The sequence below is a fragment of the Dendrobates tinctorius genome, unplaced genomic scaffold, assembly GCF_039654945.1.
Source record: "Dendrobates tinctorius isolate UK_male_01 unplaced genomic scaffold, ASM3965494v1 ptg000066l, whole genome shotgun sequence".
In the NCBI taxonomy this organism is placed as follows: domain Eukaryota; kingdom Metazoa; phylum Chordata; class Amphibia; order Anura; family Dendrobatidae; genus Dendrobates; species Dendrobates tinctorius.
The window spans coordinates 1,821,147-1,835,127 of record NW_027361734.1 but is presented as its reverse complement, the minus strand read 5'-3'; positions in this window follow the sequence as shown (position 1 = coordinate 1,835,127).

The following is a 13,981-nucleotide window of genomic DNA, read 5'->3' as shown; positions in this document are numbered from 1 at the left end:
TGTTTTATTTTCCCTAGGGTAACAAGAGAAATTGGACCCCAAAAGTTGTTGTGCAATTTGTCCTGAGTACACTGATACTACATATGTGGGGGTAAACCACTGTGATCGCCTTACTGCGATCTTTGGGAGGCCAAATGAACAAAGCCACAAAAGGTGAAGAATTGGTTTTATTTTTTACACCGTTCCTCGTTCGGTATAAGTGATTAGGCGACTTTATTCTTCGGGTCGGTGTGATTTCAGAGATACTAGATTTATATCCTTTTTTCATGTTTAGCTTCTGTCACAAACTAAAAGAAGCTTTTTTTGTAAGAAGTTTTTGCATCGCCATATTTTGAGAGCTATAATTTTTCCATATTTCGGCCGACAGTCCTGTGTGAGCTTGTTTTTTGCAGGATGAGTTGACGTTTTTATTGGTATCATTTTCGGGCACATGAAATTATTTGATCGCTTTCTATTCTGATTTTTGTGGAGGTAGAATGAACAAAAAAACAGCAATTAATGAACTTTTTTTTTTCATCCGTTCTGAGTGTGGTAAAAGTGGTAAGGCAGCTTTATTCTTCGGGTTAGTACGATTACAACGATACCTCATTTATATTTTTTTATGTTTTGGCGTTTTTACACAATAAAAACTTTTATAGAAAAAAATAATATTTTAGCATTGCTTTATTCTGAGAGCTATAACTTTTATTTTTCCGCTGGTGGATCTATATGGCAGCTTGTTTTTTGTGGAACAAGACGGCGTTTTTAGTGATTCTATTTTTATTTACATTTGTCTTTTTGATCGCGTTTTAGTCCACTTTTTCCAAGTGGTATGATGATAAAGCATAATTTGCTACTTTTTTTTTGTTTTTTTTACAGCGTTCACTGAAGGGGTTAACTAGGGTGACACTTTTATAGTTCAGATATTTACGGATGCTGCGATACCAAACAAGTACTTTTTTGTTTATTTAATTTTTTATATAAAAATGTATATTTATTAGAGAATTTTTTTATTATTTTTATTATTTTTTAATATTTTTTAAAAAATGTTTTCTTTTTCACCTAGTCCCTTTATGGAACTTTCACCTTTTACACTTTGGTTGCTGGTATAATACATTGCAATGCACTAGCATTATAGTGCATTATACCTATACTCAAAGCTTCTGACATTATACCTATTCTCAAAGCTTCTGGTCTCAGAGGCTTTCCGTAGCTTGAGGACCCAGGGGTTGTCATGACGACTCCGGGTCATCATGGCAACGATCGGGCCCCCCGAGATGACGTTGCAGAAATGCCAGTCTGAATGCAGAGGTAGATCTTGTCTTGATCGCAGCAATTAATGGTTTAACAGCCAGGGGTGGGGCGGATGCCGCTCCTGGCTGGTAGTACAGAAGATCAGCCACTGGCAGCGCTGAGTTCTTGCACTGACCGGGCGGGAAGTGCTGATATTTCAGCATCTCCTGCGTGATCAGTCAGTCAGATTGACTGACCGATCACAGCTATCTGGGTGCGGGGACCAAAGGCATGGGTCTCCGCACCTCTTCCCGTGCCTCTCAGCTGTCTGTGACAGCTATCAGCACGGAACTGTCACTGCCTGTTTACACGCAGTGACAGTTTAAATGCATGACGGGCATAGTCCGTCATGGAGTGGGAACTTACACCCAGCCATGGCGGACTATGCCCGTGAATGGACGTTAAGGGGTTAAAGGGAACCTGTCATCAGGTTTGACCACTATAAGATGCATCCACTGTGTTTCAGGGCTTATCTACAGCATTCTATAATGCTGTAGATAAGCCCCCTGATCTGACCTGAAAGATAAGAAAAATTAAGTTTTATTATACTCACCTGCAAGGTGGTTCGGTCCAATGGGTTTCGCAGGACCGGGTCCGGCGCCTCCCATCTTCTTGCAACACTGCCCTCCTGCTTGCTTCACAGGCTCCTTGGCATTGTGCTCCTGTGCAGTCGTACTTAGCTGCTCTGTTGAAAACAGAGCAAATTTCTGCAGTGAGCAGGGCCTCTCTGACCTTTCCCGGCGCCTGCGCACTGCAGTACTTTGCTCTGCCCTCAACAGGGTAGAGAAGTATGCCTGCGCAAGAGTGCGATGCCAGGGAGTAATGAAGCAAGCAGGAGGGCGGCCTCGCAAGAAGTTGGGAGGCACCGGAACCAGACCTGCGACACCCACCGGACCAGACCGCCCCCGGGGTGAGTATAATAAAAGTTATTTCTCTTATCTTTCAGATTGGATCGGGGGCTTATGTACAGCACTATAGAATATTGGCTAAAACTGCTGACAGGTTCATTATTATGACCAGGCCAAATTTTTTAAATCTGACCAGTGTCACTGTATGCGGTAATAACTCTGAAAAGCTTCAATGGACCCAAGTGATTCTGAGTGTTTTTTTGTGACATATTGCATTTCATAATAGTGGTAAAATTTGTTCAATATGACTTGCGTTTATTTGTGAAAATATTGGAAATTTGGCAAAAATGTCACAATTTTCAAAGTTTTAATTCTCATGCACATACCATTGGGTTATGTTGCACAAAATAGTTAATAAATAACATTTCCACATGTTTATTTATATCACCATCATTTTTAAAGCTTTTTTGTTAGGAAATTAGAAGGATAAAAGTTGATCAGCAAAAAAATTTACAAAACCAATTTTTAGGGACCACAGCACATTTGAAGTGACTTTGAGGGGCCTATATGACAGAAAATTCCCAAAAGTGACACCATTCTAAAAACTGCACCCCTCAAAGTCCTCACAACCACATTCAAGAAGTTTATTTAACCTTCAGATGCTTCACAGGAACTAAAGCAATGGGGAAGGAAAGAATGAACAGTTAACTTTTTTCGGAAAAATTATTTATCCCCAAATCTTTTATTTTTTCAAGGGTAACAGGAGAAAATGGACCACAAAATGTGTTATGCAAATTCTCCTGATAGAACCAATTCCCCATACATGGGGGAAATCCATTGTTTGGGCGCATGGCAGGATTCGGAAATGAAGGACTTTTTGAATGTAAAAATGGCTGGAAAAAAGAGCGGATGCCATGTCACATTTAGAGAGCCCCTGATGTGTCTAAACAGTTGAAAAAAGACCCACACGTGATCCATTTTGTATACTATACCCTTCAGGGAATGAATGTAGATGTGTGATGAACACCTTGAACTCTCAGGTGCTTCACAGAAGTTTATTTTACCCACAAAAATTTATTTTAGCCCCAATTTTTTATTTTATTTTTGCAAGGAAAACAGGAGAAAATGGACCACAAAGTTTGTTGTGCAATTTTGTCTGAGTACGCTGATACACCATATGTGAGGGAATAGTACTATTTGGGCTCACAGCAGGGCTTGGAAAGAAAGCAGCATCATTTGACTTTATAAATGTAAAAATGGCTGGAATTGAGAGCGAACGCCATGTCACGTTTGGAGAGCCTCTGATGTGCCAAAACAGTGGAAACCTCCCACAAGTTACAGCATTTTGAAAACTAGACTCATCAAGGAATATATCTAGATGTGTAGTGAGCATCTTGAACCACCAGGTGCTTCACAGAAGTTTATAATATACAGCTGTGAAAATAAATAAAAAAAAAATCACATTTTACCCACAAAAATGTACTTTTAGTCCCATATTTTTTATTTTCATAAGGTCAAGGAAAGGAAGGAGCAACGTTTTGGAATGCAGGCTTTGATGGATCGATCTGGGGGTGTCATGTCGTGTTTGGAAAGCCCCTGATATGCCTAAACCCCCACTAGTTGCCCCATTTTGGAAATTACACCCCTCAAGGATTTTATCTAGAAATGTATTGAGCATTTTGAACCCACAGGTGTCAGTTTTGTACATCGAGAGACTGAAATTCTTGCTCATTCTTCCTTGGCAAACAGCTCGAGCTCAGTGAGGTTGGATGGAGATCGTTTGTGAACAGCAGTTTTCAGCTCTTTCCACAGATTCTCAATTGGATTCAGGTCTGGATTTTGACTTGGCCAGTCTAACACCTGGATACGTTTATTTGTGAACCATTCCATTGTAGATTTTGCTTTTTGTTTGGGATCATTGTCTTGTTGGAAGACAAATCTCAGTCCCAGTCTCAGGTCTTTTGCAGACTCCAACAGGTTTTCTTCAAGAATCGTCCTGTATTTGGCTCCATCCATCTTCCCATCAATTTTAACCATCTTTCCTGTCCCTGCTGAAGAAAAGCAGGCTCAAACCATGATGCTGCCACCACCATGTTTGACAGTGGGGATGGTGTGTTCAGGGTGATGAGCTGTGTTGCCTTTACGCCAAACATATTGTTTGGCATTGGTGCCAAAAAGTTTGATTTTGGCTTCATCTGACCAGAGCACCTCCTTCCACATATTTGGTGTGTCTCCCAGGTGGCTTGTTAAAACTTTAAATGATACTCTTTATGGATATCTTTGAGAAATGGCTTTCTTCTTGCCACTCTTCCATAAAGCCCAGATTTATGCAGTGTACGACTGATTGTTATCCTATGGACAGACTGTCCCACCTCAGCTGTAGTTCTCTGCAGTTCATCCAGAGTGATCATGGGCCTCTTGACTGCATCTCTGATCAGTCTTCTCCTTGTTTGAGATGAAAGTTTAGAGGGACGGCCGGGTCTTGGTAGATTTGCAGTGGTATGATACGCCTTCCATTTCAATATGATCGCTTGCACAGTGCTCCTTGGTATGTTTAAAGTTTTGGAAATCATTTTGTATCCAAATCCGGCTTTAAACTTCTCCACAACAGTATCACAGACCTGCCTGTTGTGTTCCTTGATCTTCATGATGCTCTCTGTGCTTCAAACAGAACCCTGAGACTATCACAGAGCAGGTGCATTTATACGGAGACTTGATTACACACAGGGGGATTATATTTATCATCATTAGTCATTTAGGACAACATTGGATCATTCAGAGATCCACAATGAACTTTTGGAATGAGTTTGCTGCACTGAAAGTAAAGGGGCCCAATCATATTGCACGCCACACTTTTCAGTTTTTGAATTTTCACAAAAATTTGAAATAACCAAAAAATTTCGTTCAGCTTCACAATTGTGTTCCACTTGTTTTTGATTCTTCACCAAAAATTTACATTTGGTATCTTTATGTTTGAAGCATGATATGTGCGAAAAGGTTGAAAAGTTCCAGGGGGCCGAATACTTTCGCAAGGCACTGTACTATGATCAAAGCGAAAACTGCACTTAGAACTCTAGAGGTCACTAGGCAGATGACCTGGCATTATTTAAAGAAAGAAGAAAACCTTGTAAGTGAGCAAGAATCTATTAGTAGTGACAGGATGAAAAAGAGCAGGGACATCACTTAACATCTCCAAGAGCATTAGGAAGATTAAAAGGGCACATTCAGTAAGGAAGTGATGCCTTAAGCCATGTGCGATTTTCACTTGTGCATCTACTAAATAATTGTCTAATTCTGTCTGTCTGTCTGTCTGTAATGGAAATCCTGCCTTGCTGATTGGTCGCGGCAGTTAGGCCACGACCAATCAGCGACAGTTGCTTAGTCGTCGCAGCAACACGGTTGCATTGCTTATTGTACAGGCACATTACGGCCGTTAAAGGCATCACTGCTGCTTCGCTCATTACACAGGCACAGTCCTGTACATATTCTGGAGTACAATACATTAGGTAACAGCAGAAAAGTGACTGCAGCTCTGGGTGTAACAGGAGTGCAATACATTAGGTAACAGCAGAAAAGTGACTGCAGCTCTGGGTGTAACTGGAGTACAATACATTAGGTAAGATCTGAACAGTGACTGCAGCTCTGGCTGTAACAGGAGTATAATACATTAGGTAAGAGCAGAACGGTGACTGCAGCTCTGGGTGTAACTGGACTACAATACATTAGGCAAAAGCAGAACAGTGACTGCAGCTCTGGGAGTAACTAGAGTGCAATACATTAGATAACAGCAGAACAGTGACAGCAGCTCCGGGTGTAACTGGAGTACGATACATTAGGTAACAGAAGAACAGTAACTGCAGATCTGGGTGTAACTGGAGTACACTACATTAGGTAACAGCAGAACAGTGACTGCAGCTCTGGGTGTAACAGGAGTACATTAGGTAAGAGCAGAACAGTGACTGCAGCTCTGGTTGTAACTTGAGTACAATACATTTGGTAAGATCTGAACAGTGACTGCAGCTTTGGCTGTAACAGGAGTATAATACATTAGGTAAGAGCAGAATGGTGACTGCAGCTCTGGGTGTAACTGGACTACAATACATTAGGTAACAGCAGATCAGTGACTGCAGATCTGGGTGTAACTGGAGTACACTACATTAGGTAACAGCAGAACAGTGACTGCAGCTCTGGGTGTAACAGGAGGACATTAGGTAAGAGCAGAACAATGACTGCAGCTCTGGGTGTAGCTTGCGTACAATACATTAGGTACGTGCAGAACAGTGACTGCAGCTCTGGGTGTAACTGGACTACAATACATTAGGTAAAAGCAGAACAGTGACTGTAGCTCTGGAAGTAACTGTAGTACAATACATTAGATAACAGCAGAACAGTGACAGCAGCTCTGGGTGTAACTGAAGTACAATACATTAGGTAACAGCAGAACAGTGACTGCAGCTCTGGCTGTAACTGGAGTACAATACATTAGGTAACAGCAGAAAAGTGACAGCAGTATAGTTATATACTCACCTTCCAACGGCCCCCGAACTCTGTCCCTCCTCTCACCACGCTCCCTTCATCTTCCGGTCCCAGTAATGATTAGCGAGAAGGGCCAGAGATGACGTCACTCTTGCGAGAGCGCGACATCATCAGCGGTGTTTCGCACAAAGCATTACTGGGATCGGAAGATGCCGGTAGCGTGGTGAGAAAAGGGACAGAGTTCGGGGGCCGTCGGAAGGTGAGTATATCACTATATTTTAATTTAACAGAGACTCTAGAATACCCGATGCGATAGAATCGGGCCACCATCTAGTTGATAATAATCACAAGATACTTTACCTACTGGTAGATTTCTTTGCAGACTCCAAATATAATAATTTCACAAGATACTGTGATTTACCAAGATATGATTTTTTTTCAATGTTTACCATCGTTTTTCTGAAAAATATTTCTATTACTGTCCCATTAATTTTGATGGGTTTTTGCGCATGGTAAATACAATTTGGCTTCTGTTTTTCACATTTAAGTTATTCTTGGAGTTTGGAATGCACATTCTCATTATTGTAAGTGCATCCGTATGTCTGAAAAACATTCCACCGATAAGTTTTGTTGTTTCCCACAGGTCTTTTCCTTCTTTTGCATTATCCAATTATTATGGACACATAAAAACTTTCTTTTCGTAGGGCTAAGCTCAAACATCCATTTCAAGTTTAACATAAAAGAGAAGCAAACCTTTTTTTCTCATGTGTCTGTAAGAGGCTGCCAGGGCCGTAGTCATGGCCGAGCACTCTGGTGTATCTGTGCCCTGATCTCCTCTCACATGAAAACAGCATTCTTTCACCAGCATACCTGTGTCTTCTCTCACTGCTCCATCTGGGATGCCACTGTAGTGCGTAAGCCTTTCTGCAATTCGTTTCGCAAGAATTGAGACACAGTCCGGTTCAAATGCAGCATGTGAAACTTTGCTTGAATAACTTGGCAGCACCTTCTTGTCAGTTACAACATCAACAGCAAGTTCCATGCAGTTCTCTTTCTGTTCTTTCCCTGCACTTAGTTTCACATCCTCCAGTACATTGCAGGGTAATAGCGCCTTAGGCGGTACAGCAGCGTTCTCCCTGTTCAGACTTACTATGCTTGTGGATTCTCTAGTCTGTTTCGCCCCGGTCCTGAGAGCATCAGACCATGCAATAATCTGCCACATGTTGAACAATCTGCGCCCTGTACTTTTCCGGACCGCTTTCCTTTCTCCAGCAATGAACTGCTTCAATCCTGCTGCTTGATACTTGAGACTCCGAATGGCTAAGCTTCCCTTCTTCTAAACATTGCATGACTGCTGTGATGTCCTGGGCCTAGAGCCCATGTGGACTATTCGGGCACCTGGGCCCTTCTGACTACTTAAGGGAACGTTCCTACCTTACCTCACAGCAGCCCTTCCTATGGTTAACTCTTTCCTACACTATACACTAGCTGAAAGCTCTGTACACTATAATGCCCTCATCAAGTGGTCAGTCCAATAATTTCACTTACCCTATACACTGCCTGAGTAGCGTTCCTCTGCATTATGGACTGGGCACACAAGCGCAATTCACTGGCAATTTTTTGCAATCTCAGAAGCACTTACCACCTGTTTTAGCTGCCCTCAAGGATCCAGAGCAGAACCCTGCATCTGGACTCACTCTGATTAGATGTGCCATTCTATTAGTTACAGTACATCCAGTTTACGCTATGGACACATTCTGATGAAGGTCCTGTGATGGATCGAAAACGTTCAACATTCAATTTTTTCTGGATGCACAATAAAAAGAATTGAACTTCTTCCACATTTGAGTGCCAATTTTCATTTTACTATTTGATGGGCTGGATACACAACCTGAGCACCAACCACAATAATTTTTTGAGTGCCGTGCTATTTATATTTACACATATATTTTGGTGTCAGTCCCATCTTCTCTTATGAAACCGTACCCCCATTCAACATCGGTGTACACAAGCCGGCCTCGGGTACGTCGATCAGCCAGAGCGTCCTCTCCAGGTTGGCGCAATTCTGCCAACACCTCCTTCTCCCTTTGCTTCTTCTGTTTGATGACATTCTCTATCCAGGCAGCCTGCCCGGGACTAGGAAAAGGGATCTTTGCTGTTGGAGACAGGACGGACCTCCGAGGGACAAGACCGAGGTGCAGATCCCCTTTCATGGACGTGGGGATGGATGCCAGCCTCTGATACAGGAGCCGCTGGCGATGACCATCCCTCCAGGGTCAGGGGCTGAGATGCACTCACCATCTCAGGAACGTTGGTCGCGCCCATCCCAGGTACGCTGGATCCTTCTGCGGGAGCGCCTGCATACTCTGCTGTTGTCAAATAGAGCTCTGGCTCATACTCGGCTTCCGGCTCAGGTTCCTCCAGGGCGGTCATTGTTTCCGGTTCCCGCTGTATTAACAATGTTTGTTCCGGATGACGAGGCTCCTCCTCCTGGCGCCACGACACTGGCTCCGCATGAGGCTTGGCTCCATAGGACGTCAAGGTGTTGGCTCCGCCCACAAAGGCTCTGACCTCCAGGAGGATGTTGACTCCGCTGACCACTGGCTCTGCGCCTGAGGCATCACCGAGAGTGGGTGAGGAGAGACCTCCACGGTGTCTTTCCACAGTCTGCCGGGCAGGATTCTTTCCATTTCCTGCCACCACCTCCACTCTATGCGGCCTATGCCTCAGCAGCTACCAGTGCAGGAGTGCTCCATTGCTGCTGTTCCAAGATCACACATTGGCGCCGCGCAGATGCACACAATTTTTCCTTCTAGGTCCCACACATTTCCAGGTGGGGACGTCTCTGACAACTCCACCTATTTGTTGAAATTTTGTAGGGGAGGGCGAGGTCTTCTTTTCTTCATCCGCACCAACAAGGAGTGGACCAGGGAATATCGAGAGGTGGATTTTGGTGCCAATACTGTACTGAAATGCCCACAAAGGTAAAGGCCCATGTTGTCTTCTTCTACTTTGATGCCATTTCCCACCATCTTCTTGTCCGTCATCTTGGTCAACACAATGTCAGTCTCTTTCACGGTATAAGTCAACTCCAGTTTGTTAGTCACATCCAGCATTTCAAAAGCATCCACAAAATCTTCATCTTTCTGAACACAGCAATTACTTTCACATCATCCACATCTTCTTTCTTTGCAGCTTCTCAGCATTGCGAGGTAGTCACATCTTGCCGACTACGCCAAGTGTAAGATGCTGCCAGGGCCGTAGTCATGGCCAAGCACTCTGGTGTATCTGTGCCTTGGCCTCTTCTAACATTAAAACAGTATTCTTTCACCAGCATACCTGTGTATTCTCTCACTGCGCCATCAGGGATACCACTGTGGTGCTGAAGCCTTTCTGCAATTGGTTTTGCAAGAATTGAGACACAGTTAACATGTGAAACTTTACTTGAATAACTTGACAGCACATTCTTATCAGTTACAACATCAACAGCAAGTTCCATGCAGCTCTCATTCTGTTCTTTCCCTGCACTTAGTTCCACATCCTCCAGTAAATTGCGGAGTAATAGCACCTTAGATGGTACAGTAGCATTCTCCCTGTTCCGACTTACTGTGCTTGTGGAATCTTTAGTCTGTTTCACCCTGGTCCTGAGAGCATCAGCCCATGCAATAATCTGCCACATGTTGAACAATCTGCACCCTGTACTTTTCTAGACTGCTTCCTTTCTCCAGGAATGAACTGCTTCAATCCTGCTGCTTGATACCTTAATTCTGAGCTATAGTCTCTGAATAGCTATTTCCCTTCTTCTAAACGTTGCGTGACTGCTGTGCCATCCTGGGCCTAGAGCCCATGTGGACTATTCCGGCACCCGGGCCCTTCTGACTACCTAAGGGAATGTTCCTACCTTACCACACAGCAGCCCCTCCTATGGTTAACTCTTTCCTACAGTATACACTAGCAGAAAGCTCTGTACACTATAATGCCGGTCAAATTTTGTTTAAATGCAGATTGCACATTTTCTGTTAGTACAATAAACCTCATTTGAATCGAGAAATATAACTGAGTCCATCAGTTATTAGATATATGAAACTGAAATAGCTGTTGCAAAAACCAAAATTGTTATAAAGAAAAAAGGTTAACATTAATAGGGGTGCCCAAACTTTAACATATGACTGTACATTTAGCAAGACACGGTAATACACATAACAGTGTAGCAGTACCATTGTATGGAAATGGTAATACACTTAATCGTGTAGCAGTACCATTATATATTAACAAATATATATACATTGATAATATATGGCACCGGGACGAAAGAGAAAGGCAAAGGTATAATCGTCATATAGCATACCACCTACATGTTATCCATATTATCTCTTTGTTGCATTAGTTTCTGTATGAAATGGAGGGAATACAAATGGATCAGTGAAGTATGTCTTCCATGTTTCATCCATTCTACAAGGATCCCCATAGACTTTAATGGATGAGTCTGATCCCCAAAATGGATGAGAATAGGACATGCTATCACTGAAAAGACACCCAGATCTGTTTTAAATAGTCCTCACTCCAAGACACAGACAGTGCTACTGCTTTCTACAATGCCACTCTCACATCAGCTATTGACACAGTCGCCCCTCTCGTTCATGGCAGAATGCGACGTACCAACAGACAACCCTGGCACAATAACACCACTAAAAAGCTCCGGCAAGTGTCCAGGGATGCAGTGCGGCGTTGGAAGAAAACAAATTCGCAAGATAACTTCACTGCATTCAAACAGGCAGCACTTGCTTTCAAATCTGCCCTCACCTCTGTTAAACAGGCCTACTTCACAACCCTCATATCTTCCCTATCCTACAATCCCAAACAGTTATTCAAAACTTTCAACTCCCTCCTCCGCCCACCACTGTCCCCTCCAACCTCCCTCATCTCTGCTGAGGACTTTGCCACACACTTCAAAAATTAGATCGACCAAACAAGGCAAGTCTTCATTGCTCAACCACCACAACACCTTTGTATACCAGACCAATGCCCAAACCCCATAACCTCCCTCTCCAACATCACTGAAGAGGAGCTTAATTGCCTCTTCTCCAAATCGCACCTCACAACCTATGCACTTGACCCCATCCCATCCCACCTCCTCCCCAACCTCACCACTACACTTATCCCATCCCTAACCCACCTCTTCAACTTATCGCTAACGTCTGGTACCTTCCCTTCTGCTTTTAAACATGCCACAATCACGCCTATCCTTAAAAAGCCAACCCTCGACCCAACGGCTATGTCCAGCTATCGCCCAATATCGCCCATTCACTTCCAAACTTCTTTAGCTGCACGTCCACGCTGAACTTTCCTCCCACCTCTCATCTAACTTGCTCTTTGACAATCTACAATCTGATTTCCGCCCCCATCACTCCACTGAGACAGCCCTGACTAAAATTACTAATGACCTACTTACAGCCAAAGCAAACGGACAATACTGTATACTCTTCCTTCTAGACCTGTCCTCTGCATTCAACACATTTGACCACTGCCTCCTACTACAGATCCTCTCCTCTTTTGGCATCAAAGACCTCGCCCTATCCTGGATCTCTTCATACCTTTCAAACTGCACATTCAGTGTCTCCCACTCCCACACTACCTCCTCATCCCACCCTCTCTCTGTTGGAATCCCCCAAGGCTCTATTCTAGGACTCCTACTCTTCTCAATTTATACCCTTGACCTGGGTCAACTCATAAAGTCCCATGGATTCCAGTACCACCTTTATGCTGATGACACTCAGATCTACCTCTCTGGCCCAGACGTCACCTCTCTGCTGTCCAGAATCCCGAATTGTCCATCAGCCATATCCTCCTTCTCCTCTCACTTCCTCAAGCTCAATGTGGACAAATCTGAACTCATCATCTTTCCTCCATCTCACAGATCTTCCTTACCTGACCTATCAACCACAATTAATGACATCACGCTTTCCCCAGTACCTGAAGTCCGCTGCCTCAGAGTAACCCTTGATTCTGCCCTGTCCTTCATACCGCACATCCAAGCTCTTTCTACCTCCGTTCGCCTCCAGTGCAAAAATATTTCCAGAATCCATCCTTTCCTCTACCCTCAATCTACTTAAATGCTTGTGCACGCCCTCATCATCTCCTGCCTCGACTATTGCAACATCCTTTTCTGTGGTCTCCCTGCTAACATCCTTGCACCTCTCCAGTCCATCCTTAACTCTGCTGCCCAACTAATTCATCTCTCTCCTCATTACTCCTCCGCTTCTCCCCTATGCAAATCTCTTCACTGGCTTCCATTCCCTCAGCGTATCCAGTTCAAATTACTAATACTGACCTACAAGGCCATCTATAACCAGTCTCCCCCATATGTCTCTGAACTAATCTCCCGATACCTTCCCTCACGTAATCTACGGTCATCCCAAGACCTACTTCTCTCCTCCACACTTATTCGCTCCTCACCCAACCGCCTCCAAGACTTCTCCCGAATAGCCCCCATCCTCTGGAATTCTTTGCCCCAACATGTCCGACTATCAACCACATTCGGATCCTTCAGATGGAACCTGAAAACCCACCTCTTCAAGAAAAACTAGAGCCTGCAATGTCCCCGCTACCTCCTCACCACTACTGGAGACATCACCTCAACCAACACCGGAACTGCTGCAACCCACCAACCTACTGTCTCCTTCCCCACCATCCCGTAGCTTGTAAGCCCGAAAGGGCAGAGTCCTCTCCCCTCTGTATCAGTCAGTCATCGTAAGTTTGTTTACTGTAAGTGATATCTGTAATTTGTTTGTAACCCCTTCTTATGTACAGCACCATGGCATCAATGGTGCTATATAAATAAATAATAATAATAATAATGTGCATGGATTAATGAATTGCTATGGGTCAGTGAGCAGTATGAAAAAAGTAGACAGCACACTAATATGTCACATGGATGTGTGAATGTAGCTTCAGGGTAATTATCCTTAAAAGTTTTCTGACTTATTTAACTATTGAGCCAGTTGGGGAAGGAATTGTATAAATTGGACATCACCATCCAGAGGGAGCGTCAGGTGACTTCTGCAGCCAATCGGTGGCCGCTGATTAGCTGAAGTGTTCACATTCCATCTGTGGATATCATTCACACTCTATCTTTTTTTGGCTGTCTAGACTGAATTTTTTTTAAAGCAGAAGATACTTTCCACCAGCGTTTGGGCATCTTTTCAAGGGTTATTTTCCAGACCTTTTTTAAAGTCCATTAAACAAAGAAAAAGATGTGTTTTTTTTAAATGAAAATGCCGACAAAATGCTCAAAAATGTTTCATGATGCCATTTTAGGCTTCCCGTTGACATATATTGTAAGGTATTGGGCATCTTCATAGCAGAAAATGTCAAGAATGTACAGA